General features: G+C 40.1%; 1 protein-coding gene and 1 long non-coding RNA gene across 3 annotated transcripts in view; one reads left to right on the top strand and one right to left on the bottom strand.

Moving 5' to 3' along the window:
• The window catches only part of PLXDC2 (plexin domain containing 2), a 418,545-nt gene that overhangs the window by 288,773 nt on the left and 102,580 nt on the right, over window positions 1-27,192 (bottom strand). The gene's annotated exons all lie outside the window — the stretch shown is intronic.
• LOC140906070 (uncharacterized) lies at window positions 15,147-19,354 on the top strand. The gene is made up of 3 exons (XR_012157034.1): window positions 15,147-15,242; window positions 15,507-15,667; window positions 18,666-19,354. It is a non-coding gene; the product is annotated as an uncharacterized lncRNA (long non-coding RNA).

The following is a 27,192-nucleotide window of genomic DNA, read 5'->3' as shown; positions in this document are numbered from 1 at the left end:
TGGGAGCCGCCAGAGGTAAGTTCTGCCTGGTGGGAGGCTGCACCCCAACCCTCATCCCTGAGCCCCCTCCTGGAGCCAGCACCCCAAACCCCCTCCTGTACCCCAGGCCCCACCCTGAGCCCCCTCCCAGAGCCAGCATCCTAAGCCCCCTCCTGCACTCTGTCCCAGCCCAGAGCCCCCTCCTGCAACCCAATCCCCTACCCCAGGCTCAGCTCAGAGTCCCCTCCCACACTGCAACCCCCTCTGCCCCAGCCCAGAGCCAACACCCCCTTCCGCACCCCAACCCCAACCCCTTCGCCCAGCCCGGTGAAAGTGAGTGAGGGTGGGGGAAAGCGAGCAACGGAGAGAGGTGGGGGTGGAATGAGTGGGGAGGGGTTTTGGGAAAGGGATGGTGCCTCGGGGAAGGGGCAGGGTAGATCCTGGATTGCTCTTAGATTCAAAAAGGGATCTTGGGCGTAAAATGGTTGGAGGCCACTGGTCTAGATAATACTTGGTCCTGCCTTGAGGACAGGGGACTGGACTAGAAGACCTGGAGGTCCCTTCCAGTCATACGATTCTATTATTCTATTTTTAGCCCCATAGCTTGAGTCCCACTAGCTCAGATCAGTTGACCTGGGCTCAGACCTGCTGCTGCAGGTTGTGTCTGTGGGTTGTGGGTTTTTTTTTGTTTGTTTGTTTTTGCAGTGTAACTATGCCTTTGGAGGCTGCCAGATTTCTAAAATCCTGTATTATATCTAATACCCCAATGCCTTTATGATGTCAAGATTTTAAGATTTTGCAATTTTGGAGCAGTAAAAAGCTACATAATTACACACTCTCTGTAGAACATCTGTGGAATAGTTAATTGATTGGGACATTCTAAGTTCTAAAGTATACTGTTTGATCTGAGAAGAAGGATGTTCTGTCTAGACATGCTAAGAGAGAAGTTCATGCATGAACCTATTAAAATCAACACTTGAATTCTAGAGCACCATTAAACTGACAGCAGCTTATTATTTTAACTGTGAAATAGTTTAAGCACAAGGGCGTAACATATCACAGAATGCTCTAAAAAAGGAAAGTGGGCATAAAAATGTGCCAATCTTTGATCCCTATCCAGCAGCTGGCTGTACAATGATAGATCTTTGCAACAGATGGTAAAATAGAACAGGTTACTTGGCTGTAAGACTAAATTGTGCCTCTTGCAGTATAGAGCCATGCGACCACAGGGGAGCACCAGGAGAGACTGTGCCCCCAGCCTCAAACCTCCCCCAGATTCCCCAGTGGATGCACACTCCATGCCATACATAAGGATGGTGCAGATTGCTTTCTTAGTGTACAGGTCTCACTCCACCAGTTAATGAAGAGAGGATGGGGGCCATATTCCCTCTCCTTCCTGGGTAATTTGTTCCTTTGAGGGAGTAAGTACCAATGGGTCCTTAGTCATAGGGGCTGCTATTGTGATCTGCCCAGGCCACACAAGGTGGAGGATATGTACAACAGCTGTCACAGTTGTGTAAAGATGTGGGTATGGCTCTGGAGACTAAAGGTAATCTTCCATTTTGGAAGGCAAAGGCTCTGAACTGCAAGGAGGGGCTGCAGTCAACACCAGACGCTGGGTACTGGTATGGTAGTTACCAATATTTAAATAAAAATAATTGAAGCATTAAAAACAAGCTCTCCATCCCTCACTCAGAAGGCCAGCACAGAGAGGCTTTGCACATGCATGCCCAACAGCCCTCTCTGCAGCTTTGCCCCACAAAAGCCAGTCACAGTTATAATCTGGCCTTTAACTCTTATTTAAGTTTGCCAGGGCCAAGAGTGTCTTCCTGGATCCTTCAATAATATGGTGTAGTACTACTGAAAATGGTCATATTAAACTCTATTTGGCCCACCCACATGGTATATTACTTTTGTTACTTTAAATAAAGCAGTCTCCATTTGTTCAGGAGAAAACAGGTTAAAAAAGCATTCAATATTAGTCCACAGCTAATGAAAGGCTATTTATAAAAAACAGAAAAGAAAAACTGAACTGGGCTTGAAAGAACAATTACAGAAGGACTAATTAGTTCTTTCTATACAGGAATAACAAACTAAAAGTTATGCTGAATTATAAAGAGATGGTCCAAAAATGGGGTGGGGGGGGAGACAGTGGAATCATCCATTTTTCTTCAAAATTTCCTGAGCAGCTCTAATTATAAGCAATAACCACTTCTCTATTTAAAAATCATTAAATGGCTTTCTCTTATCTAGCCATCCCAAATTCTGTCATGGGAACTGGAAATATTATTCTTTGATAACCTCAGCAGTCAAATCCAGAGTCAAACTTGCTACTCACTCCACAGATGGACAATTTTGCCTTTTAGCAGCCTGGGACTTCACTGCAGCTCCAAGCAAAGGATCCATCCCAACTACCCAAATGACATGTGTTATCTTTTCAGGAAAACTTCTAGACTATGCATTTTAGGAGTTTCCATGACAACTATTAGATCACTGCAACATTCTCTGGCACATGCCCATTAAACTTCTGTTATTACAAATCAGAAGGTGGGTAAGGTCAAATAGATCTAATGCATCTGTTGTCACCTCTATTGATAGAGAAGATCTAGATAGAATGGTTTATTGTTTTCATAAAACAACAGGACCACCATTTATGAAAGTCCAAAATTTTCAGATTGGGTGCTTAACAATGTGCACCACCCCCTTTCCTGGGGAAGGCTTGATAAAAATCCTCACCAATTTGCATAAGTGAACACAGACCCAAACCCTTGGATCTTAAGAACAATGAAAAGCAATCAGGTTCTTAAAAGAAGAATTTTAATTGAAGATGCATCGGATGAATTTTAATTTTATCGTGAGATAAATCAACTTGCAGGGGCATGCAGCAGAGTGTTTTTAGAACAATGACAATGGTCTTTGCATAAGGAAATGAATCATTTATGAAGAGGGTCCTGTGTGTGGTCAAAAACTTCTAAAAGGCAAAGTCTTGACTAAACTTGATTTTAAAAATCTAGAATCACTATTTAGAAGCATGTTTACATTGGGTCAAACTGTTAATTCATTTGTTCTGTTGTAAATCTCGGAGAACTCCATCAATTTATATAGAATTACTCCAAGAATAGAATGCTGCTCTTCATTTCTAATTCCAGCCTTAAAACATCCAAGTGTCATGCCTATGCTTTTACTGCTTTCTCTGTAGAATAAAGAAAAAAACCCAGTCTTAATGCCCACAATGGTTGTGAGTCAGGTACAGCAAGTACTTATTTAAAACTTATTTTTTGTTTCTTACCAGCAAGGAAAACATCAGAAGTTCGAGCCAATTATGGGCCAGGTTTTGACTGACCTTTGCATGTGTATGAGGAATTGGATGAGTCTTTCACAAACACATATACATACACAGAATATAAACGGGCTTTCCTCTGATTACCAACTCATCCCAACTTCTAGGCAACCTTTGAATCAGGGAGTGGAGACTTAGGGAGCTTCTCTCTTGTGACCTGGCTTTCTTTGCTAGAAGGGCCCTGGCAGGCAGTAATAGGGCCTGCTAGAGGAATGAAGTCAGCACCCTAGCCTTTGTTTTTGCAGACAGATTTGCCAAACTGAGAGACAAATGGAGGCAGAAGGAAGTCAAAGAGAGATGCCTGGTTCTCACTCATCTTGATTTAACACTGAGGCTATCACTCTAGTCTCTGAATTTGCACTGCCTCAAAAGGGGTGGAGAGGAGGGAGGATCATGATTTTGACCAGACCAAACCCACGCATGAATGCATCAGCCCACAGTATGGGCCAGGCATGTAGAAGGGAATTGGCTTTATCTTAAGGCATGATCCCTATGCACAATGCAAAAGTAGGGATTAGTTTAGTAATAACACAGTAGAATCTTGATTTTATGAACATCAGTCTTACAAATGACCAGTTATATGAAACATTTCCCCTGACATGAGGTGGAGCAGGGGGATATCACATAATTGAAGTAATATTGATGAAGACCAAGTCAATGTCCCTTCACACTCCAATGTCTTCAATGCATTGTAAGTCAGTTTGCAATGATTTGAAGGACAGGAAGAATCCAATGCAATGGCCATACTGCAATTTACCCACCGCATCCACCATAACTTGTTCAGTTTAATGAACTTTTTGATTTTATGAACTCCTCAATTCCCAGTTAAGTTTGTAAAATGGAGTTCTTCTGCATTATTAACCAAGAGTATCTTATCTCTTAGTAGAAAAACCTGTACTCACTGAACACTATAATAATCGAAAAAGTCAAGTTATTGAACATTGCAGTAATTTTTAGGGAGGCAGGGTACGGTGGAGAGAGCAGCAGATGTTGAGCCAGGACCATGGGGTTCCTTTTCTGACTTTGTCAATGGCATGACCTTGAACAATCCCTTTTATCCATATATAAAATAAGCAGAGCTTTGTTCATGCCCTAAGCAATACCTCACAGCGCGGGAAGGATTCAGATTACAAATCCATTTAACAGACTATGCCTCAAAAGGATGTTGCAAACTTGACATTTGCAAAGCAATTTGAGATCCTCAGATGAAATACAGTACTTTATATAATTTCAGATTAATCATGCCATTCAACACCATGAGGGAAACACAGCCCACATTAACAATATTCATTTATTACTAAATCAGAAGGCAGAATTTGTGAAATTTTAAACAGAATGTCATCATAAGAGATTTCTTGCTCACAACGTGTTAAGAATAATGCCCAACAGCTCAGGAACTAAGCCCACTTCCTCCCACTTCTAACTGTTAAAATTATCATCTATCAAAATATTTAACAAGTTAAAAATCTATTGAAAATACAGTCTTGTTTACAACAAAAAAATAAGTGGGAGCTAAAACTACAGCATACATCAATCAAAAAACAATCAAACTGTGTAGTAGACTTCAAAATGCAGTAAGCTTACTCAACACATCATTACACACACAGAAACAACATCAATTATATATAGTCAAACCTATTTTAAAACTAAAGCAATAAGCAGAAAGAAAGTCTAGCATAAGATTACTGTGAGTGCCCATGGAAAACAGAATACAAAAGTAGCATGACCATTTCAACCACTAAGAAAGAATAAATCCATCATAGAATCATAGAATATCAGGGTTGGAAGGGACCTCAGGAGATCATTTAGTCCAACCCCCTGTTCAAAGCAGGACCAATCCCCAACTAAATCATCCCAGCCAGGGCTTTGTCAAGCCTGACCTTAAAAACCTCAAAGGAAGGAGATTCCACCACCTCCCTAGGTAACCCATTCCAGTGCTTCACCACCCTCCTACTGAAAAAGTTTTTCCTAATATCCAACCTAAACCTCCCCCACTGAAACATGAGACCATTACTCCTTGTTCTGTCATCTGCTACCACTGAGAACAATCTAGATCCATCCTCTTTGGAAACCCCTTTCAGGTAGTTGAAAGCCATTATCAAATCCCCCCTCATTCTTCTCTTCCGCAGACTAAACAATCCCTCAGCTGGGCCGCCTGGAGGATTCAGGGGGGCCTGGGGGCAATTCAGGCGGCAGAGGTCCTTCCGCTCTGGGTCTTCTGGGCACTTTGCCGAAGACATGGAGCGGAAGGCCCCCCCGCCGCCAAATTGCCACCGAAGATCCGGAGCGGAAGAAGCAGCGGCGGGTCCTTCGCTCCGGGTGTGTTGGCGGCACTGAAGGACCCCCCCGCCACTGAAGTGCCGCTGAAAACTATCATGGGGGTCCCTGAAAACTCTCGTGGGGGCCCCTGTGGGGCCCGGGCAAAACTGCCCCTCTTGCCCCCACCCCGGGCAGCCCGGTTCCTCAGGCTCTCCTAATAAGTCATGTGTTCCAGTCCCCTAATCATTTTTGTTGCCCTCCGCTGGATGCTTTCCAATTTTTTCACATCCTTCTTGTAGTGTAGGGCCCAAAACTGGACACAGTACTCCAGATGAGGCCTCACCAATGTCAAATAGAGGGGAACGATCACGTCCCTCTATCTGCTGGCAATGCCCCTACTTATATAGCCCATATAGGTAACCACCAAATCTACTCCCCAGAACTCAGTCTGGATCACTCAGGCTGGGGCTGGGGAGATGCATGGTGGACAAAGTGACAATGAGTCCTTTTCCCAAGATGGCAAAGTGTCAGCAATGCTGCTGCCAGAAAGTTACAGTAGAGTCTCAGAGTTACGAACACCAGAGTTATGAACTGACCACCAGTCGACCAAACACCTAATCTGGAACTGGAAGTATGCAATCAGGCAGCAGCAGAGACAAAAAAAAGCAAATACAGTACAGTATTGTGCTAAACATGAACTAAAACAAAGCAGCATTTTTCTTCTGTATGGTCAAGTTTCAAAGCTGTATTAAGTCCATGTTCAGTTGTAAATTTTTGAAAGAACAACCATAACATTTTTATGAACATTTCAGAATTACAAACAACCTCCATTCTCAAGGTGTTCAGAACTCTGAGATTCTACTGTATTCTAGTCCCACAACCCTAGCGTGGCCACCAATGGGGTAGGAGAGAGTTAGAGGATCTGCACATCTTTTCCTTCCACTATCTCCAAAATCCCAGAGCATTCTGTCACTCCAGAACACCATGGGAAAGAAGGGGCAGGCTCCTTGGAAGTCCCACAAAAATTCTGTGGGGAGCTCTTCTCCTTCCTATCCAACATCCTTTCAAGACCATGGCATGCCATGTCACCCCAACCCAGAGGCCTACCAAGGCTCAAGAAAATTCTAATATATAAAATTTCATACAGGTGGCCTTTGATGCTGAAAATGTTTTGTCAGCACCTTGGGCATGAATAGAAACATTAGTGATGAACAACACTAAAACCTTGTTAACACAAACAAAAATAATCCATCTAGGCATGTTATAATTTAGAGACTTATATCTATATAAAGTTTGAAGTGCTAAAAGAAAGCCATGGTAAATTAGATGGTCTGAAAAACAGTGAGAATCACATCCTTAGATTTAGACATAGAGTCATTGTAAATTTCTAAACCTCTGAACATATTTTATATTATGGATAGCCAATAGTAAAGAGCTAATTTTTGACCTGTTTCACTGGTGTCAATTAGTAATAATGCTATTGGTGGCAATGGTGGTACACAGCTGTAAACCAAAAATAATTCAGAGCAAAATATGGCATCAACTCTCATCACCCTAAGAGTAAGTGGTATAATTTTGGTTATGGTGAATGTTTGTTTACATCCCTAAGCTAGAGAATGAAATATCACTATAGCTGAAAAATGCAAGTCAATTATGAAGTTATTAAACCAAACCTCCCTAATTTAAAAAAGCATCATTCATTCATAAAGTTCGCACTTCTTAGGTTGGCATGGATTTTGCGGCTTTTTGGTAGGGTGGTTGTTCTTTGCATGTCTGTCCTATGGTGAAGGCTTTGCTGACCATTCTGTAGTCATTTTCATTGCTGGAAGGCTTGTGTTATTCAATGGGTCTTATATCGTGTCCTAAACATGGAGCCAATGTAAAGACATAGGCTCATCCTGATCTCCAAGGACCAGGAATTTCACAGTTGAAAGCCTATGTGCTTGGATGCCCAAGAGTTTCAAGCTGGCTTGAATCAGCCATAGCATCACCACACTGATCACAAATGTCAAGGTGTGTCTTGAATGGAAAGTTAGTCTGAGATCCTGGAAACCAGAACAATGAAGGCTTTATTGTCTAGTACCAACAGCTGGTAACAAACCTAGCACTGGATAGGGAACATGGACTAACTGCGGGATGTGCTCTGATGTATGTGAGACCACTATGTGTTGGGCCAGCTGAAGCGTCCCTATGGCCTTTATTGCCAGTACCAGGTAAAGCACAGTAAAGCAGCCAAACCTGGAAAAGTCAAAATATTGGTCAGTGAGGTCAGATTCACCAGATATGACTGGGAAGGCACAACTTCCTCCCTACCTGATGATGAAAAAAAGATATTTCTGCTCACTGCTACCATTTGGGAGTCTCTGAGGAGAGACAACTCCAAAAAGATTCCAACAGTGTGTACAATCTTGACAACAGGAGGTCATCTGTATACAAGGGACAGAGAGGTCAGAACTCCAGCTAGATTCCCCTCCAACCAGCCCAACGAACTCTATTAAAACCTTCTCTTTTCCTATCAGCACCACTTCAGCCTTTGCCATATTGAGCTAGATAACACTGCTGACAATTTTTTTTTAAAAAAGCCTAATCTGATTAGGGGTCTGATTCTATGAAGCACATTGAGGTCAATGGGATTTGAGGATGCTCACTACCCACCAGGAAGCATTCAGGACTGCAACAGGATTAGACCCTGGGCCAAAAATATAATGAGCTCAAGAACTATAGTATTATACAGACTGAGACAATTGTCTGCTTAACAATCATCTATATGTATGGGGGATATGAACTAAGATTACTCTTCTTGTATGCTGACTATATGTCTATTTAATTGGCTGCTTCAAAAAAAATCAGTATAATGTGGTAATTGTTTTTGTTTTTAAAATTATCTATTAATTATAACAGCTGCTATTGCCTCTCTAATTTTCCCTGATCTCCAGATGTTTTGCAGAAGGGTCCCCATTAAATTGGGTAATTTGGACAGTCTGTCAGGAACCCACATCCCTTTAGCAAGAATTTACATGAAAAATAATGTGTTTTTAATCATGTTCTGCATGTAAATGAAAATGAGATGAGTACCATTAATGTTCAGACAGTAGTATCTATTACTGGGGCTTCCCCCCGCCATCCACGGCACTTGGGGAGAAGAAAAACATATTATAGATTTGAGAATCATTCCAACAAAGCCAGAGCATAAGAGAGCAACCAATCAAAACCCCTTCTCCCTAAATAAAGATGTTTTTAGAAAGTGTTTTAAATAGAAGTTTATATATATACTTTTGGAAATACCATGTTTTATATTCTAAGTGACATGCAGAGAAACTTACATCTTCAAAATCATACTGTGGTCCATTTATTATACAAATTTACCACAAAAGTACAGCAGGAAGTGCCATAAAAAAACTCTTCCACCAATGTTTTTATTATATGTCTGTGAAGAAAAAGGATTAAGAGATCATTAAAGTTGGGTCTCCTCTGCTATTTACTGCAACTTCTACTTAAATGATACTATTGTTCACAAAAAAGCTGGTTTCAAAAGCCAAAGAGAGTTTGTGTATCACTTAGGCTACCATTTAAGTAATACAGAAAGTCAGACTTTCAGACACTTTTGAAGCCCTATTTAACTTCTTTTTTAATGCCTACTCCCAAATTCTGCTTTCTTCCCCTTTATTAAGCTTATCAATTTCCCCTGCTTTTTTCCAGTTTCCAGTAGATGCCTTAACCCCTGGATGAAATTCTCTATTGTCCAGCTCTTAACAACACACATTGGGTCTGATGAAAAAAATCAGAATATACATAATTAGTCATTTCTAAGTGGCTTCCACTTCTTTTTACATAGAAACTTAAACATATTAGACTAATTTTTACACCCACTACTCCAAAGCCTATTTTTACACCCACCATTACATAGCCTTCAGAGATAAATTAATCTGTGGGAAACGTTGAGCCAAGCAGTACTACGTAATACACAAGTGCAAAGAAGGTTTCTTCCATGTAGGAATTTTCCAGTAAGAATATTTGCTCATTAAAGTATTCAACCCTGCTCCCATAGAAGATAATGACAAAATTCCCATTGACTTGTGTCTGAGGTCCTGATCCAACAAAGCACTGGAGCATGTGCTTTAACTTTAAAGCTTGTGAGTCGTCCTATTCCCAGGCTTCAAAATGTTATCACGTCTTGAGATGAAAGATGTAAGCAATATTTTCATGTCAGATTTAGAAGCAACATAAAAGAATAGTAATCCTTCCTTTCTCACATTTTGTCTATTAGAGCTGACTGGATCATTTTTGACTAAATGAAATGTTAAAGCCCAAATGTTTCTCAGAAATACATTGGTTTCAACGAAGTTTTCGTCAGGAGAGTTTTTTGGTTCAGGGCTCTTGAGAGAGAGGAAGACAGAGCAGAGTGAGAGACAGAAAGATATTTTCTCCCCTGATCCAGCATAGCCTGGGGGTTACAGAAATTAGCCTGAAATGTAGAAGACCCAGATATGAATCCCTACTATACCTGATTCATAGAGAGCTAGGATTAAAAAAAAATTCTGTGTTCTCTTATCTTCCTGAATCAAAAAGGTGGTGTTTCACTCTGACAGCAGACATCTTGACACAAGTGTATTTTTTTAAAAAAAGTTCTAAGGGCTTTGTTTACATTCCACTATGGAACAAAAACAAATTTCAAAATCTAGAATGTGGACGCCTCCGGCCAGTTGTATTATCTATTTAGTTTGTAAGCTTTTTGGGACAGAGACTGCATCTCATTATGTATTTGTACAGTCTAGAGTAAGGGGATCCCCATTTTACTTAGAGCCAGTAAGTATTAGTGTAAAACAATTTAATACAAATACATGGAATGCTAAATGAGTGTGGGGGAGAGATTCTCCCATTTCACTCTTGTGATTCCTGTCAAGTTTCATTCTTGCACTTCCTTTTAGAAACAGAACCAAGTAAAAGCTCCAGCTGAAAGATTAGAGTTATGTTTCCACACTAAGAGCACAGGAGAAGATTTAGAACAGTAAGGGCCTGATCCTCTTAGGAGCTGAGTGCATACTGTCAGGTTCTGAGCATTATCAACTCTGATTAAGTGCAACAGGATTGCAGAGTGGGCAGCACCGCACTGCATTGGACCCGAACAGTGAGAAAAGTGAAGGAAAGTGGAAAAGAAGGGGGGGGAAACAGGATTTAAAACTCAGTAGATGAAAGAATTAAAATCTGCTAGATCTCATGTCATTGTGAGAAGGAGAGTGTTCTGTATTCTAAAGCAAGACTGCAGCACCACGCTTTTTAATCAGTCATAATCAGTTTTTTTTTAAAGGAATTCACATTAGATACTGCTTATGCTGAAAACGTGATACTTTTACATAGAAGAATTAGAATGTCATCTACGGAAACAGAACAGAAAGAAAACTGTTAAAAGTGTACATGCAACTCAAATAAATACATTCCATATAGTACTGATAGCCAATCATTAAAAGACATATTTTCAAATTTGTGTCCTGCAATACCCTGTTCAAACCCCAAGTAAATTAAATCATAGAATGCTAAAATAATAAAAGTTACTAAAACTGCCAGTTGGCTTTAGATGTGTATTATACTGCCTGGAATGCAGTCTCATTCAACAATGTTCCCCTGAATCTGAGAATGACTTGTAGCATAGGGGCTTTCATCTAGAAATTCCCAATCTGGTCACTCACATAGAATAAGCGAGGAGGAAGTAGTGGTAGTTTGAAAGCCTCTCTGGTTACATCAAGCCTCTGAATCAAAATCAGAGACACTAAAAATACTCCTACATGTAGAGCAAAAGCAGAAGGAAAGAAGGATTGAATCTGACTTCCCAATACAGGAATAAACTGGCTACTTTCACTTTGTGTATACATATGCATACCCCTCCATCAGGCACTCAGACAATACAGCAATAAAGACAATCTAAGACACTGTAGTATCTGTGTGCTTATCAATATTTAATGTATTTATCCTCATAACACCCCATTATCCACATTTTACTGATGGGGAACTAAAACACAGAGAGACTAAATGATTTGCACAAGGTCACACGGGAAGTCTTTGATGGAGCAGGGATGTGGACCCAAGTCTCCCAAGTCCTAGGCTGTAACCACTGGACCATCCTTCCTCTGAGTGCCACACAGTTGCGAATTAAGTGCCTAGACAAGGAGACGTCCTTGCTTTTACATGACTATAAAGCATTAAACTGCACTTCTGCCCCGAAAAGTAACTTTATCAAACTGGTATTGTTGGGATCCACCTCTGTTAATCTCATTAGTAACGCATCAAACTATCTCAGTTTACAAAGGTTTTTGGGTTTTTTAGGTCTGTTTGTTTCAAACTGTCAGCTCTACTACTTAGCCTGAGATGTGACAGTCAAATTCTGTTCTTTCTGGCTTGTGCACCACCATCAGTAATAAAAATGCTGCAGGACATATCGATTGCCTTCAGTGATGTTGCTCAGGTGTAAGTGAAAACAGAATTTCAATACAATGAGACCTATTTACAGATGTGTCTAAAAAGTCTAAACAGAAATTAGGTTAGAGTAAATTATACCTACTTCCAGCTCCCTAAACTTGCATATCACACTAATTTATACTGAGTGAGTCGAAAGGAGTCTAACACCCATTCCTAGTAGTCAACTTCCAAAAAAATCTATCATGCTGAAGACCCATTACAACATGATAGTCATTTAACAGTTCAGTCTTGCAGTACAGACAAGATTAACTGTGCTTCCAAACTACTTCACTCAGACTTTTGCAGGGCTCTAGCCCAGTTCAAGAACACCGTTAAAAAACAGTTCAGCCTCAGGAAAAGTGTATGATTAAACTCTTTTTAATAGTTGGGCAGAGGTGAAAGTAAGCCGGTGCAGTCTGGTATTCCAGGCCGGACTGGACCAGCTTCCCCAGGCTGGTGATTTAAAGGGCCCAGGGCTCCCTGCAGCAGCTGAAGCCCTGGACCCTTTAAATCACCTCCCAAGCTCTGCTGCGGAACCCTGGGGTAGTGGTGGCAGGGCTCCATCAGTGATTTAAAGGGCCCAGGGCTCTGCTGCAGTAGCGGTGGCTGGAACCCCGGGCCCTTTAAATCACCCTGAGCCCTGGCGCTCCCAGCCGCCTCTGCTGGGACCTCCGGGGAGTGATTTAAAGGCCCCAGGGCCTTTAAATCTTTAAAGTCCCCGCCTCTTCCAGTCGAGGCCACACCCCGGCTCAGAACTCCAGCGTACCGGTAAGTCCTTTAAGTTACTTTCACTCCTGGTGTTGGGATACAACTGTGCTGTTTACTAGACCCCAGACACAGGAGATTTCATTATGTAAAGGGACGAAGGGGAAAAAGAAAAATTATTGGAGGGGGGAAAGATGCTGGAGAAGATGGGGAAACATTAACTGAAGAAAGAGTACAGAAGAAAAACAAATGAGATTTAGCATGTTAGAATATTATTGATTTATAGAAATTCTGGTGTCAAAATTTTACAGAAAACAACACAAATATTATTTTGTGTGTACTGTGAGAGCTATGTCCATTAGGTACCATGGTGACGAGCATACGATGGATAGAGAAATCTGATCAGATTAACAGGATTTATAAAATATAAAGATTTAGAACAGACAGATACATTGTGACTCTGTAGGATGTGGTGAGCTTGGGAGAACTCTCGAAGTTGGTTGAAAAATCCCAATTTTACACAGCATATTTTTTATTTATTCACTTTTTTCCCCTGAGTTTCCTGTGATTCTTTTTGAAAACCAAAAAACCAGCAACTGAAACCCTAAAATATTTTTAAGGTAAAAATGTTGGGATTGGGGAGGGGAAATGTTTTCCGTGAACTTTTTGGATGGAAAGGATATTTTTTCATCTAAAATTTTCAAACAGCTCTATTTTTTATAAATGGGAGAAAGTCCAGAAAGAGGAGAGGTGAGAAGAGAATCTCTTTGTTTTGATTTTCACCATGCTGCTGATGGCTTTTTGAATACATGTGTATACCGTGCCTGACTTTCAGGAAGTATATGGGCAAATGTGTGAGTGCAAATTTCTGCATGTGTCAACTCCTAATGCACTGAACCCTCCACCCTCAAGTTATCATATCTATAAAATCTATGGTTGTATCTACAGTTTTTTGACTGCTGAAGCAACACTAAAGATTTATGTACAATAAGATGATATTTTGATGAATGAAGCTTATATTTAAAACATTGTAACAAATATGTCATACATATTCTACATACAAATTAATATGGTCTTTCTGTGTTTTTAGGTACAAAGCATAGTCATAATTTCTGTCGAACTGGCCTTGGGTCAGGACAATTGATGAGAACATTCACAGACTGCCTCTAGAATAAGAGCAATCAAACAGTCTGAAAGAGAAAACTGTAAGTTCTGTTTCTTAGTCTACAAGGAGTTCAGAGGAGGATGGGGAGTATAGTCATTCCCACTGAATATGTGGTGTAAACAAAAGACCCAGTTCCCATTGTTAAATTTACAGAGGGATCAGAAAAAGGGGAAGGGATGACTCTTAAGAAGTAGTTTTGGAGTTCACAGTATGACTGACGCCAGATGAGTAAACCATAGACAATCTGATTCATTACATAAACATTGCCAGTTTGTAAACACACACTGCAGGCTATTGATTTAACAGTGAAAAATATATTCCATCTATGCTGGAATATTATGGATTTGTACTAAGCCTTTTACGTGACTCCAAGCTAACTAGCACATTTCTCTGTGTTGTAATTTTAACTCTCATTAAGGAGTGTTTATTTAATAGCACTTGCAGTGGGAATACTAAATGAGCGTGAATTCTTGTAAGCACTATTAAAAGGGATAGACGTTTCAGCCTTGATAAGCAAAAAAGGTGCCCTGATCCCATTAGGAATGAGCAAGTCTGGCAGAATGCTGGTCTTCATGTTTTGCTATTGAGAGACTAAAATTGGAAATAATTTCTCAGAACTAGTCTGGGCCCTGAGTTCTATCAAAACATTCAGTGAACTTGAGGATGGGCCCTGAGTTCTATCAAAACATTCAGTGAACTTGAGGACTGAGAGATACTGGATTACCAGAGCCTAAAATTAAAATGTCATAGTGTCCGAGCTTGGATATTGTAGAAATACCCTGCCTGAAACTGCATTTTAGACAATCATCTCCCCTCAGGGGAGAAAGTCCATACACAGAACAATGACAACGCCATTCCAGTTCCATCCAAATTAAGTATGCAATTCAGAAGATCTGCAATAATGCAGTCTTACAAATTGAGCAAAAGGGAACAAACCAGGGGGAAAAGAGGTACCATTAAGTTCAGGTATTACCATTCTGGAGACCAGTTTATAAAAGAGTTATGCCTCATTGACTTTTTCCTTCTTCTCTTGGGGAAACTATGTATTTCCAGGGAGCTTCTCCTCTACTTCCAGAGTTTATATCCCCTTCCCAGTGTCTGCTGTATATTGCAATACTCTCTAGAAAAGTGCACCTTGTTTCTCGCTTTTTTGCTTTTGAGGTTCTCACACCTACTTTCCAGTTTAATCTCAAGTCCAGCAAAGTTACTCTATTTAATTCAGGTGCTGATGCAAAAACAATCCAGACATGAATGTGTACATCAACTGGCCAAATGTGCATTAATGCACAGGGAATAAAGATTTTATTAGGCCAGCTGCTGCACAGAACTTAAGGAACAAAGGTAAGATGTATTGGGAAATCCAGAGGAAGAGATGACTTAGTGGGGTTTCTTTTGCATGTTTGTTTTAAAATATAAACAGATTACTTGTGGGTCTCATGAAACGAGTGAATTTTTAAGTGCAACTTGAATGAATTCAAGATGAAAAAATGTGTGCACAATTTTGATTAATGGTTGCTAAATGATGCTAGTAATTGCTAGCAAATGGCCTTGCTATAATGTCCCAGGATGATGAACAAAATGACAGTATCTTTTATGTTACTGAAGGAGAAAGGCTGCTGCAACACTGTGTCCCATTCTGGAGACCACAATTCAAGAAGGATGTTGAGAGGTTAAGAGAAGAGCCACAAGACTGATTAAAGGATTAGAAAACATGCTTTATAGTGATGAACTAAATAGATGGAGCTGTTTGAGTCTATCAAAGATGGGTAAGGGTTGAACTGATTGCAGTATACGTACAGAAATACATAAGGATGCACCTAAAAGTCAAATTGCAAAATCAAGTCCATATCTCATTTGCTCTTATTTCCTTCTTCCATTCCTAACTTTGTGACTTTTTCCATGTAGTCAGTCCACTATAGGGAACAATTATTTAATAATGGGCTCTTCAATCTAGCAGAGAAAGATATAACACGATCCAATGGCTGGCGGAAAGTTGAACCTAGACAAATTCAGACCGGAAATAATGTGTAGATTTTTAACAGTGAGAATAATTAACCACAGGAACAATTTTTGGAGGGGTCGGTGGATTCGCCATCACTGACAATTTTTAAATCAAGATTGGATGTTTTGCTAAGAGACATGCTCTATGAATTATTTTTGGGAAGTTCTATGGCCTGTGTTATACAGGAGGCCAGACTAGATGATCACAATGGTACCTTCTGGCCTTGGAATTGCTGAGCATCTCTAGAGTATTTATTTCTGTCGTGTGAACAAAAAGATAGAAAACTATAAATCTTAACACCCATGAGATAAAATGGTCTACATTTCAGCAAAAAGTAGATGTTACCACTCATGCAAATAACAATGTCTTTGTTGCATATGATAATTTAAAAGTCGCCTATGATGGAACAGATATTTAGAGATGATTTTGGATTAATGAAAAAGTCACATATATTGGCTGATTTGTCTTCTAATTTTAAAATGCACTCATTACAGCTGCCTCTGGTTATATATTCCATTTTAAAAGGATATAACAATTATTACATAAACTCACCCCATAATAAACAAAGACCAAGTTCTAGAGCCTTTGCTCAAAGCTTAATAAAGAAAAGTTCCTACTGACTTCAAGCATATAAATATACTGCGCCTTTACATGCAAAAGCCTGAGTAAACAGATTTGCTTTGCACTATGCCCTTAATGTTAACAAGCTCTGGGCTTGATTCTTCTCTAATGGGGTTGTAAATCAAGAGTAACTCCACTGAAGACAGATTTACAGTGGTATAAAATTGATGTGAATGAAAGGTGATTTCTTTACCCATAAGTATACTTTAAGTTTTCCCTAAATTTTACACTTGGCTGTTAAAAATACACCCATCAGCATTCTGTCATCTCAACACTTAAAACACGTTTTCTGATGTTAACTTCTAGGATTGGGGTTTTCACAGGCCTGCATCTCTACACAGGTTTTAACACAGCAATAAGGATGCATCTCAAAGTCAAATTGCAAAACCAAATCCATATCTGGTTTGCTTTTACCTCCTTGTTTCACTCCCAACTTTGTGCCTTTTTCCATGCAGTCTGTCCAATATACTTCGAACAGGTTCTCAATCCCAGCATGCCAGAGGCCCTCAACCTTCAAATACCTGTCAGAGATTCACTTCTTCCACTAGGCCCCCAAACAAAATGTTTTACATGGCCCTTTATGAAGGCCCCAGCATCCTCTGAGAGAGAGAGTCCACAGCAGCTGCTTTAGTGCACCAGAATAGGTAAGCCCTGCCCACACTTGCAGAGCCAAGATTTAGGGGGCAAATAGCCCTAGTTGTTTCCACTCATTCCTTATGTTCAAGGCACTCAGTGACCTTGTCCCAGAATGCAGAAAGCTCTGGGATGAGAACCAACCTACCACAAAAGTAAAAGTTTGTCCATGCAGGCAACTGAGCCTTCTTGGGGGCCAGTCCAAGACTGTGGAACAAGGACCTAAGAACCACCACAGGACCTAAGAACCACCACAAACCTCACCACCTTTTGTTCCAAATACAATGTGCATGTCTTTGGCCTTGTCTTCACTAATATAAATACATTATACGTGCACAGTATTGTAGTCTATAAAACAAAATTAACACCATGCTGCACACAAAATTCTCCTCCTGGGGAGAGGATGAGAGAAAGAGTGAACTGCATATGACAGATACTAGTCCCATCATTTAAGGTACCAAGTGGAAGGTGCTCAGGTACTACAGTGATGAGGGAGGTGTAGGAATCTGAATGGAACAGAACAGAATATGCGGTAGGCAGACAAGAGGAGGAGACAAATTGTTTGAGGGAGTTGTGGTAAAATATATCACTTAAAAACACCCAAACTAATAATGCTAGATGGGTGCGTAGGGGCAAAACAACAAAAATACTACAGAACTAAGAAGCAGGGAGTCAAGAGACACTTGTCAGAGGATGGAGGAGGATGGGAGTAACTGGTAAGGGAGCACACAGGGCTACAGTTTGATAGGGAAGTAATTTAAAAACCAGGCACCAGTTTCTCAGCCTGTTTAAATTGTTCTTTAGAACTCTATGGAGCCAGGGGCACTGGAACACTTTTTGTAGTGGGGGTGCCGAAAGCCACTAAACAAAACTGTAAACCCTGTGTATGATGGAAACCACTTCAAGCCAGGGGGTGCTGCTGCACCCCCAGCCCAAACCTGTATGGAGCTACATCAATTTAAACCAACCGAGCATCTAGCCTCAATTGCTCAAATGATTTGGAGCCATTGAATTTGCACATAGTATCCTATCTAACTATGATCTTATCACGGTTTTTATCCTCGACCTCTCACCACTTCCCTCTTCGTGCACTTTATATCTTTGTCTTGACTTCAGCACTGATCCTGCTGTGATTAGACCCATAGATGTCATGTGCTTAAAGTGAAGTATCTGTGTAAGTGTCTGCAGGATGGGGATCTGTTCTTGTGGGCAGGGACCCCGATTACCTGTGTGTTTGTACAGCACCTAGCACAATGACTGAGTGGTGCCTTGGAGTACCACCATAACAAAAACAATCTGAAAATGATCAGATTAAGAATTGTTTAAAAAAATACTTGTAAAGTGATTCCTTCCTGTGGATCTCCCAGTGCATTTTAGCGTTATATCTGTCTAGATTGTGGCTCTCGGTAGCAGGAACTTTCTTGATATGTTGGTCTTGCACAGCACACTGTCAGAGTTTAACAAACAGTAATAAATGATAGATGATAATAATAATAATATTCCAATAGGACTGCAATCACAAGAAGTCAGAGCATCAGTGGAGTACGGTCTTTGGATATAGGCTTTGAATGCTTTCAAGGAGAAAGCCTGAGGAATACTGAACAGGAGAGCCCTTGCAGAGTCATTCATTCACATCTTCGATTCTACTACTGAAAATAACATAATTTGGAATCAGTTTGGGGAAAATAACATATGAAATAAACTATATACATATGTACAGCTGAACTACTTAAAAGTGAAAACACAGCAGGGAGGTAAATGTTTTTACATAACTGCAAGATCACATACGAAACTGCCACTTTTCAAGAATCTCCAGTTTCCACTGTACACTAATTACAAGATCTCTCCCTCCTTATGGGATTAAATCACATAGAACTACCTAAATTATATATCCTAGACTAGACTGTAGTATGTGATATCATTGTTTTATTTACATAAACATCACTTTGCCCATCCCCATGTAACTGGAGAAGGTTTGTGGGAATTTTCAGATGCCAAACAATGCAATTTAAATGCTTCGCTCTCTCATTTTAAATCATGCTAAAAGATAGATGCAGTGACAAGAGATCAGGACCCAAAAAGGCACTCTGTATAAAAGATTTAAATACAAATGTGGGAGTCCAAATAAAAGTGATTGCACCTTGATTATTATTATTTATTTAATATTAAAAGTCTACTGAACTTCATATAATAAACTAAAAAGGGACAAATGTATATTCTTTATAATGTTTACAGAGCTATACTGATGATTCAGTTCTCTATGATTGAAAGGGACATGGGGAAAATCACGAAGGGTATATCTACATAGCTGTTAAATACCCACAGCTGGCCCATCTCCGGTGACTCAGGTTCGCAGGGTTCAGGCTGCGGGGCTAAAAAGTTGTGGTGTAGACGTTTGGGCTCAGGCTGGGGCCCAGGCTCTAGGATCCTCCCCTCCTTTGGGGTTCCAGAGCTCAGGTCCAGCCTGAGCCCAAATGTCTACACCGCAATTTTATGGCCCTGCATCCTGAGCCCCACAAACCCTAGTCAGCTGACCTGGTCCAGCTGTGGGTTTTCAATTTCTGAGTAGATATACCATGAGACACAAAATACGGCCTATTTTCCCACAATTACGCTTTTGCAAATTCCATCTACTGTAAATCTTTTGCTTATTCCCCTCCACAAACATACAGAAAAAGTGCTTCATCTGTTTTTTTAACCCTTTTCTAAGTGAGTTTGGTGCACATATACGGTGATTGGCTAACGTTGGTAGAGACTTAACAGCCATTTTTTTATTCACTGCACAGGCATAGCATGGACAAAAACAGATTGTTTGCAACTGTTCCCCAATCCTTCCCTGAGGATGAAAGCTCTTCAGCTTCCATGCCAATTTTAAGGAATGCTGCTGAGACAGCCCAGGAGGCTGCTAGCTGTAATTTACAAATTCAGCCAAATAGCTAAACCCCTTTCTTGCATTATAGCCCTGACCTTGCACCATTAATCGGGAGCTTTGCCATTGACTTGAGGAAGCATAGAATCAAACCCTATTTGGCCAGCTTCACATTTAATCCACAGTAAGCACTTCTCAGTGCTTTTAATGCATAGTAGCATCTAGGTGCTGACATCATAATACAGGTCCCCTGCAATCATTCTCACAAGCAAATTTGTTAAATCAAATGATCTACCATTTCTGTTTATAGCTTAAGGCCAAAATCATCCCTTAAATTCCCACTTCCTTTGTTTACAGCAGGTTAGGTGTTTCATGTACTGTGTGCTGGGTGTGATGCTGTATGATTGAAGATCACCATTTGTTGCTACCATTGTTATACAATCACAACAAATCTTATACAAAGTGTATCATGGAAGGTGTCAATGGAAAAGTTAAAATCTGTCAAGTAAGATTATCCTTGTTAAATCCATGTATCATCACTGTATCTGAAGTTATGAATATTGGCCCTGTATTTGTACCTCAAATGTGTTTGTACTCAAGGTGACACCAAAAAGGTAGTTTACATCCAGTCTCACCAGCCCATTGCGAATGGACTATTCAAGCTTGATGGGCAATTAAGAAGAATCAACTCTCCAGATGGCTCTTCCTGAGGACACCTCAGACTGCAAGGAGCCAATGGCAACCCCCCATGATTCAGCAAAACATGTAAGGGCATGTGACACTGACATGTGACCTCAGACTCCATCTTTGTCAGTAACTTTCCATACACAGGGCCTGTGGGCTTTGTTTGGGACAGTAAATTTCCATGCACATGGTGGAAGATATAAAAGATACCTGAGACACCTCCAATTTCCTCATTCCTGCTCCACTTCTCTGGACTGTGGATTTACAACTAAAAGGAGTATTTTGAACTATAGACTGAGGACCTTCCAATCATTTGGAAGTTACCAGAGAGATTTTTGCAAGCCAGCAGCCTATTACATCATTACTATGGATCCTGGACTCTGAACACTGAAAATCACTTGTATCCATATGATTCCTTAACCATTCAATAATGCTCTTCTTTTCTTTTATAAATAAATGTTTAGTTAGTTCACTAAGGATTGGCCGACAGTGTGATAGTTGGGTAAGATCTGAGATACATATTGACCTCAAGCTAAGTGTCTGATCTCTTGGGATTGGTAGAACCTCACATATGGTAAATGAGGTTTTCAGTAACCTCTCACTAAATTGGACCAATTTGTCTGGATGGGTAGAGGAAACTGTGTTTCGCTTCTTGCTAACCAGTGCGGTACTATAGAAGTTCTTTTGATACTGGTTTGGTGCATCTAATTATAGCATAAACCACCAGTTTTGGGGGATTGTCTGCCCTGTTTCTTGCAGTCTTCCCTGAGTGTGGTATTCTCAGTGTGGTTCATCCCAGGCACCCAGTCACACTGGTTAATAACACAAGAGGACTCCATGCTTATAAAACTAAAATTGGCTTTTTATTAAGAGAACTCTTTACAGAGACACTGAACCTGAAGCTACCATTCAAGCCATATGGACACAGACTAATCTTCTGATGCCTCCTCCAAAGATTTCCCTGCTGCAACATGTACTCCTCCCTGCAAGGTCCATGCAGGTTGCTACCATAGGTTGCCTCATGTGGTATAGCAATATAGTGATAAGTGCTTTATGAATGCAGCAAGATGAAATTATTATTGACACTGGCTTGAACAACAGACAGTTTCAAGGGAAGAAACAGTACTGTGTTTCATAAATTGCCATTATTTGTTATGTGGCAGGCACAATTCTCCATAGCTAAAGTTGATGGAGCAGGAGCAGAGAAATTTTTTGGCAGAGATTATATTCTACAAGCAACCCTGTCACTGATGGATTCTTTCAATGATCAAATCAAAGAGTAGGGATGTATCGATTGTACACAGTATATTCGTGAGGAGCGATTTCAGTTACTCTTATTAGCCCTTCCCTTTCCAACGGCCTGCTGAACAAGCCAATGTTACAAGCATATTTTTCTATATGCATTTATCCATGGTTTGTGTCACCATGGTTCTGCACCTCAATGCTACTCATGGATTACACCCCAGTATGGTTGGGGGACATTGATAAACCTTGAAAGTTGTGATGTAATGTAGTTTTATTGGGTATACAGAGGACATGAAAAATTATTAGATGCTTCACAAAAAAGTTCAGATGGAGCTATGTTAATAACTTTAATTTCAAGCAGTCCATTCAAAATTTTCAGAACAAATTTTCTGGTTTTGAATGAGACTTACCTATAAAAAGTGTGAGTCTGACGATTTCTCTCTCTATGCAGTCAAAAGGGAAAGATAAATAAACCTGAACAGTCAACAGGCTATGACCATAAACCATAACAGAACAGAACCCTAGCCCCATAGTTCCAAAAACACAATCTCCTAACACTGTAACCAAAGGAAAACCTCAGTAAATTACAGAAGGAAGTTTTCTTCCTTCTAAGCTGCAATCAGACAATGAAGTTCATCATGCTCTCAAATATGTAGTGCTGTATCCTGCTCCTACTGAAATCAGTGATATAAAATTGTTCATAACTTTGCTCAAATGCTGCTTATTTTCTTGAAATATAGGCAGCACATTAGCTTTCACTCTGTGAAAAGAATGAAGTGGCAGTAACAAGTTATTTTTGAGATAGAGGTAGACAAAGAACCATTAGACAGCAGTCAAAATTTCAGCTTCACAGGTTAAGGCCAGGAGGGACCAGTGTGATCATCAAATCTGACCTCCTGCAGAACACAGGCCATAGAATTTCTCCTGGTTATTCCTGCAACAAGCCCATTATTTCCCATTGAGCTATACTATATCTTTCAGAAAGCCATCCATTCTTGCTTTACAGACTTCAAGTGACAGAATCTACCAAATGCCTAGGTAAGTTGTCCCAGTGTTTAAATAACCCTCACTGTTAAAATTGTGGCTTATTTTCAGTCTGAATTTGTCTAGCTTCAACTTCCAGCCATGGGATCTTATTATGTCTTTTTGTCTGTTACATTAAAGAGCTCTCTACTATCAGAAATCTTCTCACCATGTAGGTATTTTTTGATCATGGATAAGTTAAAAAGATTGTGCTTATTTGTTTCTCTCTGTTAAGCAGGATTTCCAGAGCTCAAATCATTTTTGTAGCTCTTTTTTCAACCTTTTCCAGTCTACCAATATCCTTTCTGAAGTATGGACACCAGAACTGGGCACAGTACTGGTGTCACTAATACCTACTACAAAGGAAATACTACACCCCTACTTTCACTGAATAGTCCCCAGCTCATGCATCCAAGGACTGCAGAGCTCTTTTAGCCATATCATTGCACTTGGAGCTCATGTTCAGATTATTATACACCATGACCCCTAAAGTCTTTTCCAGAGTCATTGCTTTCCAAAATACACTCCCCCATTCTGTAAGAGTGACTAAAAAGCATATTATCAAAATTATTACTGTTTCCTTTTAAAGGATGTTTTACTAGAAGTAGCATGTGTATCCTCTATAACTATGAATTTTTCTTTGTATACATTAAAATATTATCCCTGACTTGAAACACATATTAACACCTGCCACGCAAATGGTTTTGCCAATTTTGTTCAAAAATTGCAGAAATATTCTCCTTCACCTTCAGGGTAAACATGACAATTTTCAGGCCTAGTTATTTTTCCAAAAGTTGCAGGGGACCGAAAATAGGGCTTTATACTGGAAGCTGATTGCAGCCTTAGGTATGGAGAGATTACTATTTATAATAAAGATTTGTCGCATTGAACAGAAAATAAATGAGGAAGTCAGAGCTTGAATATTTTAATGTATAATCCAGTTGCAATATAGGAGTTCAGTTTAAATGCAGTAATTTTGCACAGATACATTCCTTACTGGAATGGTATAAAAATGTTATAAAACAAGAAGAAGGGCAGCTGTTATCACGAGAACCATAGAAAAAAGGCCAGCCAGCGGATGAGATGTTGTACATGGGAAATAATATTTCTGCACAATCTCTTTTCACTGTTATTGTCCGGAAACTGTGTTGTCACAAATATTGCTGTATGGTCTTACAAACCTTATTTCTGTGCTAGCCTGCTTAGCTTGCACATGTACATTTTTTAAACAGTTTTGTACTCATGACTAACATGCATTTGTAAAGATGGGATCTGAGAAAATTATGTGGATTTAGGTTTAGAACTTTCTCCATTCTAGCAGATGAATATGAGTGGGACATGTATCCACCTCTAGCTAACAATGCTCTCTGGCTTCTCCATTAGACTTAATTTGCCTTTTCTTTTTTGTAGTAGATACGATGTACTGGTATATTTAGATTAAATCACTACAGAGACTTTATTCATATATAGACTGCAGCGCTGCCACAGCTTATTCCACTGTAGCAGCTTTCCATAGACCTAGAAGGCTTAATATTGTAGGGATTAGGAATCGTGTAATTTTAAATCACATGAGCACTTGGGCCTTGCAAAAATCTGTGCTCGTCACAGCAAAAACCTCCACAGAATGTTCGCTAAGTCAATCCTCCACGCCAGCCCTCCTGAAATCCTGTATAAGCACAACTAGTGAGATATGACTGCATTTGTCAGTCGCATCAAAAACAAGGTAACTGCTTTCCATAGTGATGAAGGTCTGCACCAATCCCTCGCTACAGATGATAAAACAGACTTGAGTCTTCAGATACCTACCATAGAATCCCACCAACTTCGGTCATGCTACTCCCTGAGAAAGCAAAGAGGGACTTCACCCCGGCAACAGTAAGAAAACCAAAGCTGGTAATTTAATTGGTTCAATGTAGCTGCTGAGATTCTATGTATCTGGGATTATATATTATAAACTAAGTGCATGTTGATCACAACTGCATACAACTTGCGATACCTGAAATAATAGAGGCTGTGAATCTCTTTACTGAATTATGTAGCAAAATTACAATCAACCATTCAACAACACTGCTTGTTTACTGTTTCTATTAACCTTGTATTAACGACAGAGGATTCATTGTGAGGACTTCAAATGCTTGTAGCACTGACACTACCAACAAAGGACCAGAAAGTGTGTAGGATAGAAAGTCCTGAAAGCCTCTCCTCCTAATGTTCAAGAATAACCACCACCAAAGTGCATTAATCAGAATTGTATTTGGATAAATGATGAAAATTCGATTTCTCAATGACGGGCTGTGATGATGTGAACCTAAGACTATAAAGAGGAATCTGAAACACTACTTCAATTAATATCAGCAAGAGCTGTGTGTCTAATTCCCCCCTGCACTGTGAGCTAGAAATTAATACCTACATGCGTTTCTTTTTTCACTGGATTCTTCACTCCGTTATTAGCTTCATGAGCACCACACATGGCAAAATGCAGTTTCAGAACAATGTTCTGTTTTATTTCAGTGCTATCAAATCACTGATTCCAACCCTGCCCATGCAAGTATCATGAGATTTTAATACTTAAAGATACAGGAACTTTGACATATAGACTGCCACATAGTTTAGGATGAACTCTACTTTCAGAAGAGTAGAAAGGTACAGTTCTAAATCTCAGTGATGAACACATACATACTGGAGTCACAGAATATGAAGGGGAAAACAGCTCTAGCTGTAGCAAGGTTATAGTTTTTTGTTTTTTTACAGGATCAAGAGAAGTCCTCCCTCATGTACACACATACACACTTTTGTAGGAGTGGGGGGAGATTTAACATAAAATAAATTACATTTTGAACTTGTCAACTTTGAGTGGTCCCTTTAAGGTTATATTGTTGTCACTTCCTTTTAACTCAACGTTTTCATGAGTGTATATATTTTTTAAAATTAAAACTTAATTTTAGCAGACAAAAAGTTCAGCTCGGAAGAAAAATGTAGAGAGCACTGAAAAATAATTGTTTTAGTGCTTATGCTGCAGATGGAGGGATAGACCCAGGCAACTGCATTTCTGTAAAACACTCATAGCATAGCATAGCATTTGCCTTCCCAATGACAAAACCATCCCTACTGTGAGTTTCATTTTGGATTATAAGGGCAAAGCTTCCCATGCTGACTTGTGCCATTATCAAGTGAAAATTATACTCTCTATTTCTCCTTTATATGATTCTTGTCCTGCTCCTAGCATTATACAGGGAATAAAATATGCATGTAAATTCCAGGCTCAGCATAACAAATCTACATATTACACTGGAATCAAGATCAAGTAGTACCAACATTTAGAGGCTGACCAAGGTGGCTCCATTCAGCTCTGGATCCAAATGCTGCCAGAGTTACAGTACAGGGTTTCAAAGTAGCAACCATGTTAGTCTGTATTCGCAAAAAGAAAAGGAGTACTTGTGGCACCTTAGAGACTAACAAATACATTTGGATTCAGTCATCCAAAACAAAATGGCAGCAACCTCCTTTTTGAATAGCTCTCCCTCCACAGTCTTCAGAGAGAGGGATCTTCAGGCCTTCATTATCCCCATCCCCTCAAGGGCTCTTTGGTGGCAATGGCTGATCCACCACCAGCAGTTGTTTGGGAAGGGAGTGGAGTGTGTTGCCAAGTGGGAACAATGTCTCACTTATCTGTTGGCAGTCTTTTTGGTGGGGGAGGGGGGGGGGTGTCAGATAGGCCTCACAGCAGAGGAAGGAACAGGCCTCCCCCTGAAGCCTGCCCAGTTCCACTACAGCCTCCAGCAGCTCTGTGAAAGACTCAGGAGGGGCATCAGAGCATTGAACTTGTTATATACTCTTGAGTGAAATCCTGGCCCCAATGGAGTCAATTACAGTTTTGCTATTGATTTCAGTGGGGCCAGAGTCTCACCCTCTGTGTCTGTTTTCAATGAAGCTGCTGCCCATTATGCTCTTTTCCTCTCTTGCAAAGTGCACATGGGATGGGATGATCAGGGCCAAAGGGACACCTACAGGATTCACTCATGCCACTGCTAACAGGACTTGTTTCCCACCAAGTGTATCATCAAAACCAGCCAGTGACATTTCTAATGAATATCTATCGAACATTTATCCTTTTCACTATACCGAAGGTTTAATTTAGGCCTTACTGATGACAGCATTTGAAATCACCAGGACACAGGAAGAGAGAGCTCTGGGCCTTGGGGTCTGTCATTTGT

This window comes from Lepidochelys kempii, chromosome 2 (assembly GCF_965140265.1).
Source record: "Lepidochelys kempii isolate rLepKem1 chromosome 2, rLepKem1.hap2, whole genome shotgun sequence".
Taxonomy (NCBI): Eukaryota; Metazoa; Chordata; order Testudines; family Cheloniidae; genus Lepidochelys; species Lepidochelys kempii.
This window is presented reverse-complemented; position numbering and strand designations above follow the sequence as displayed.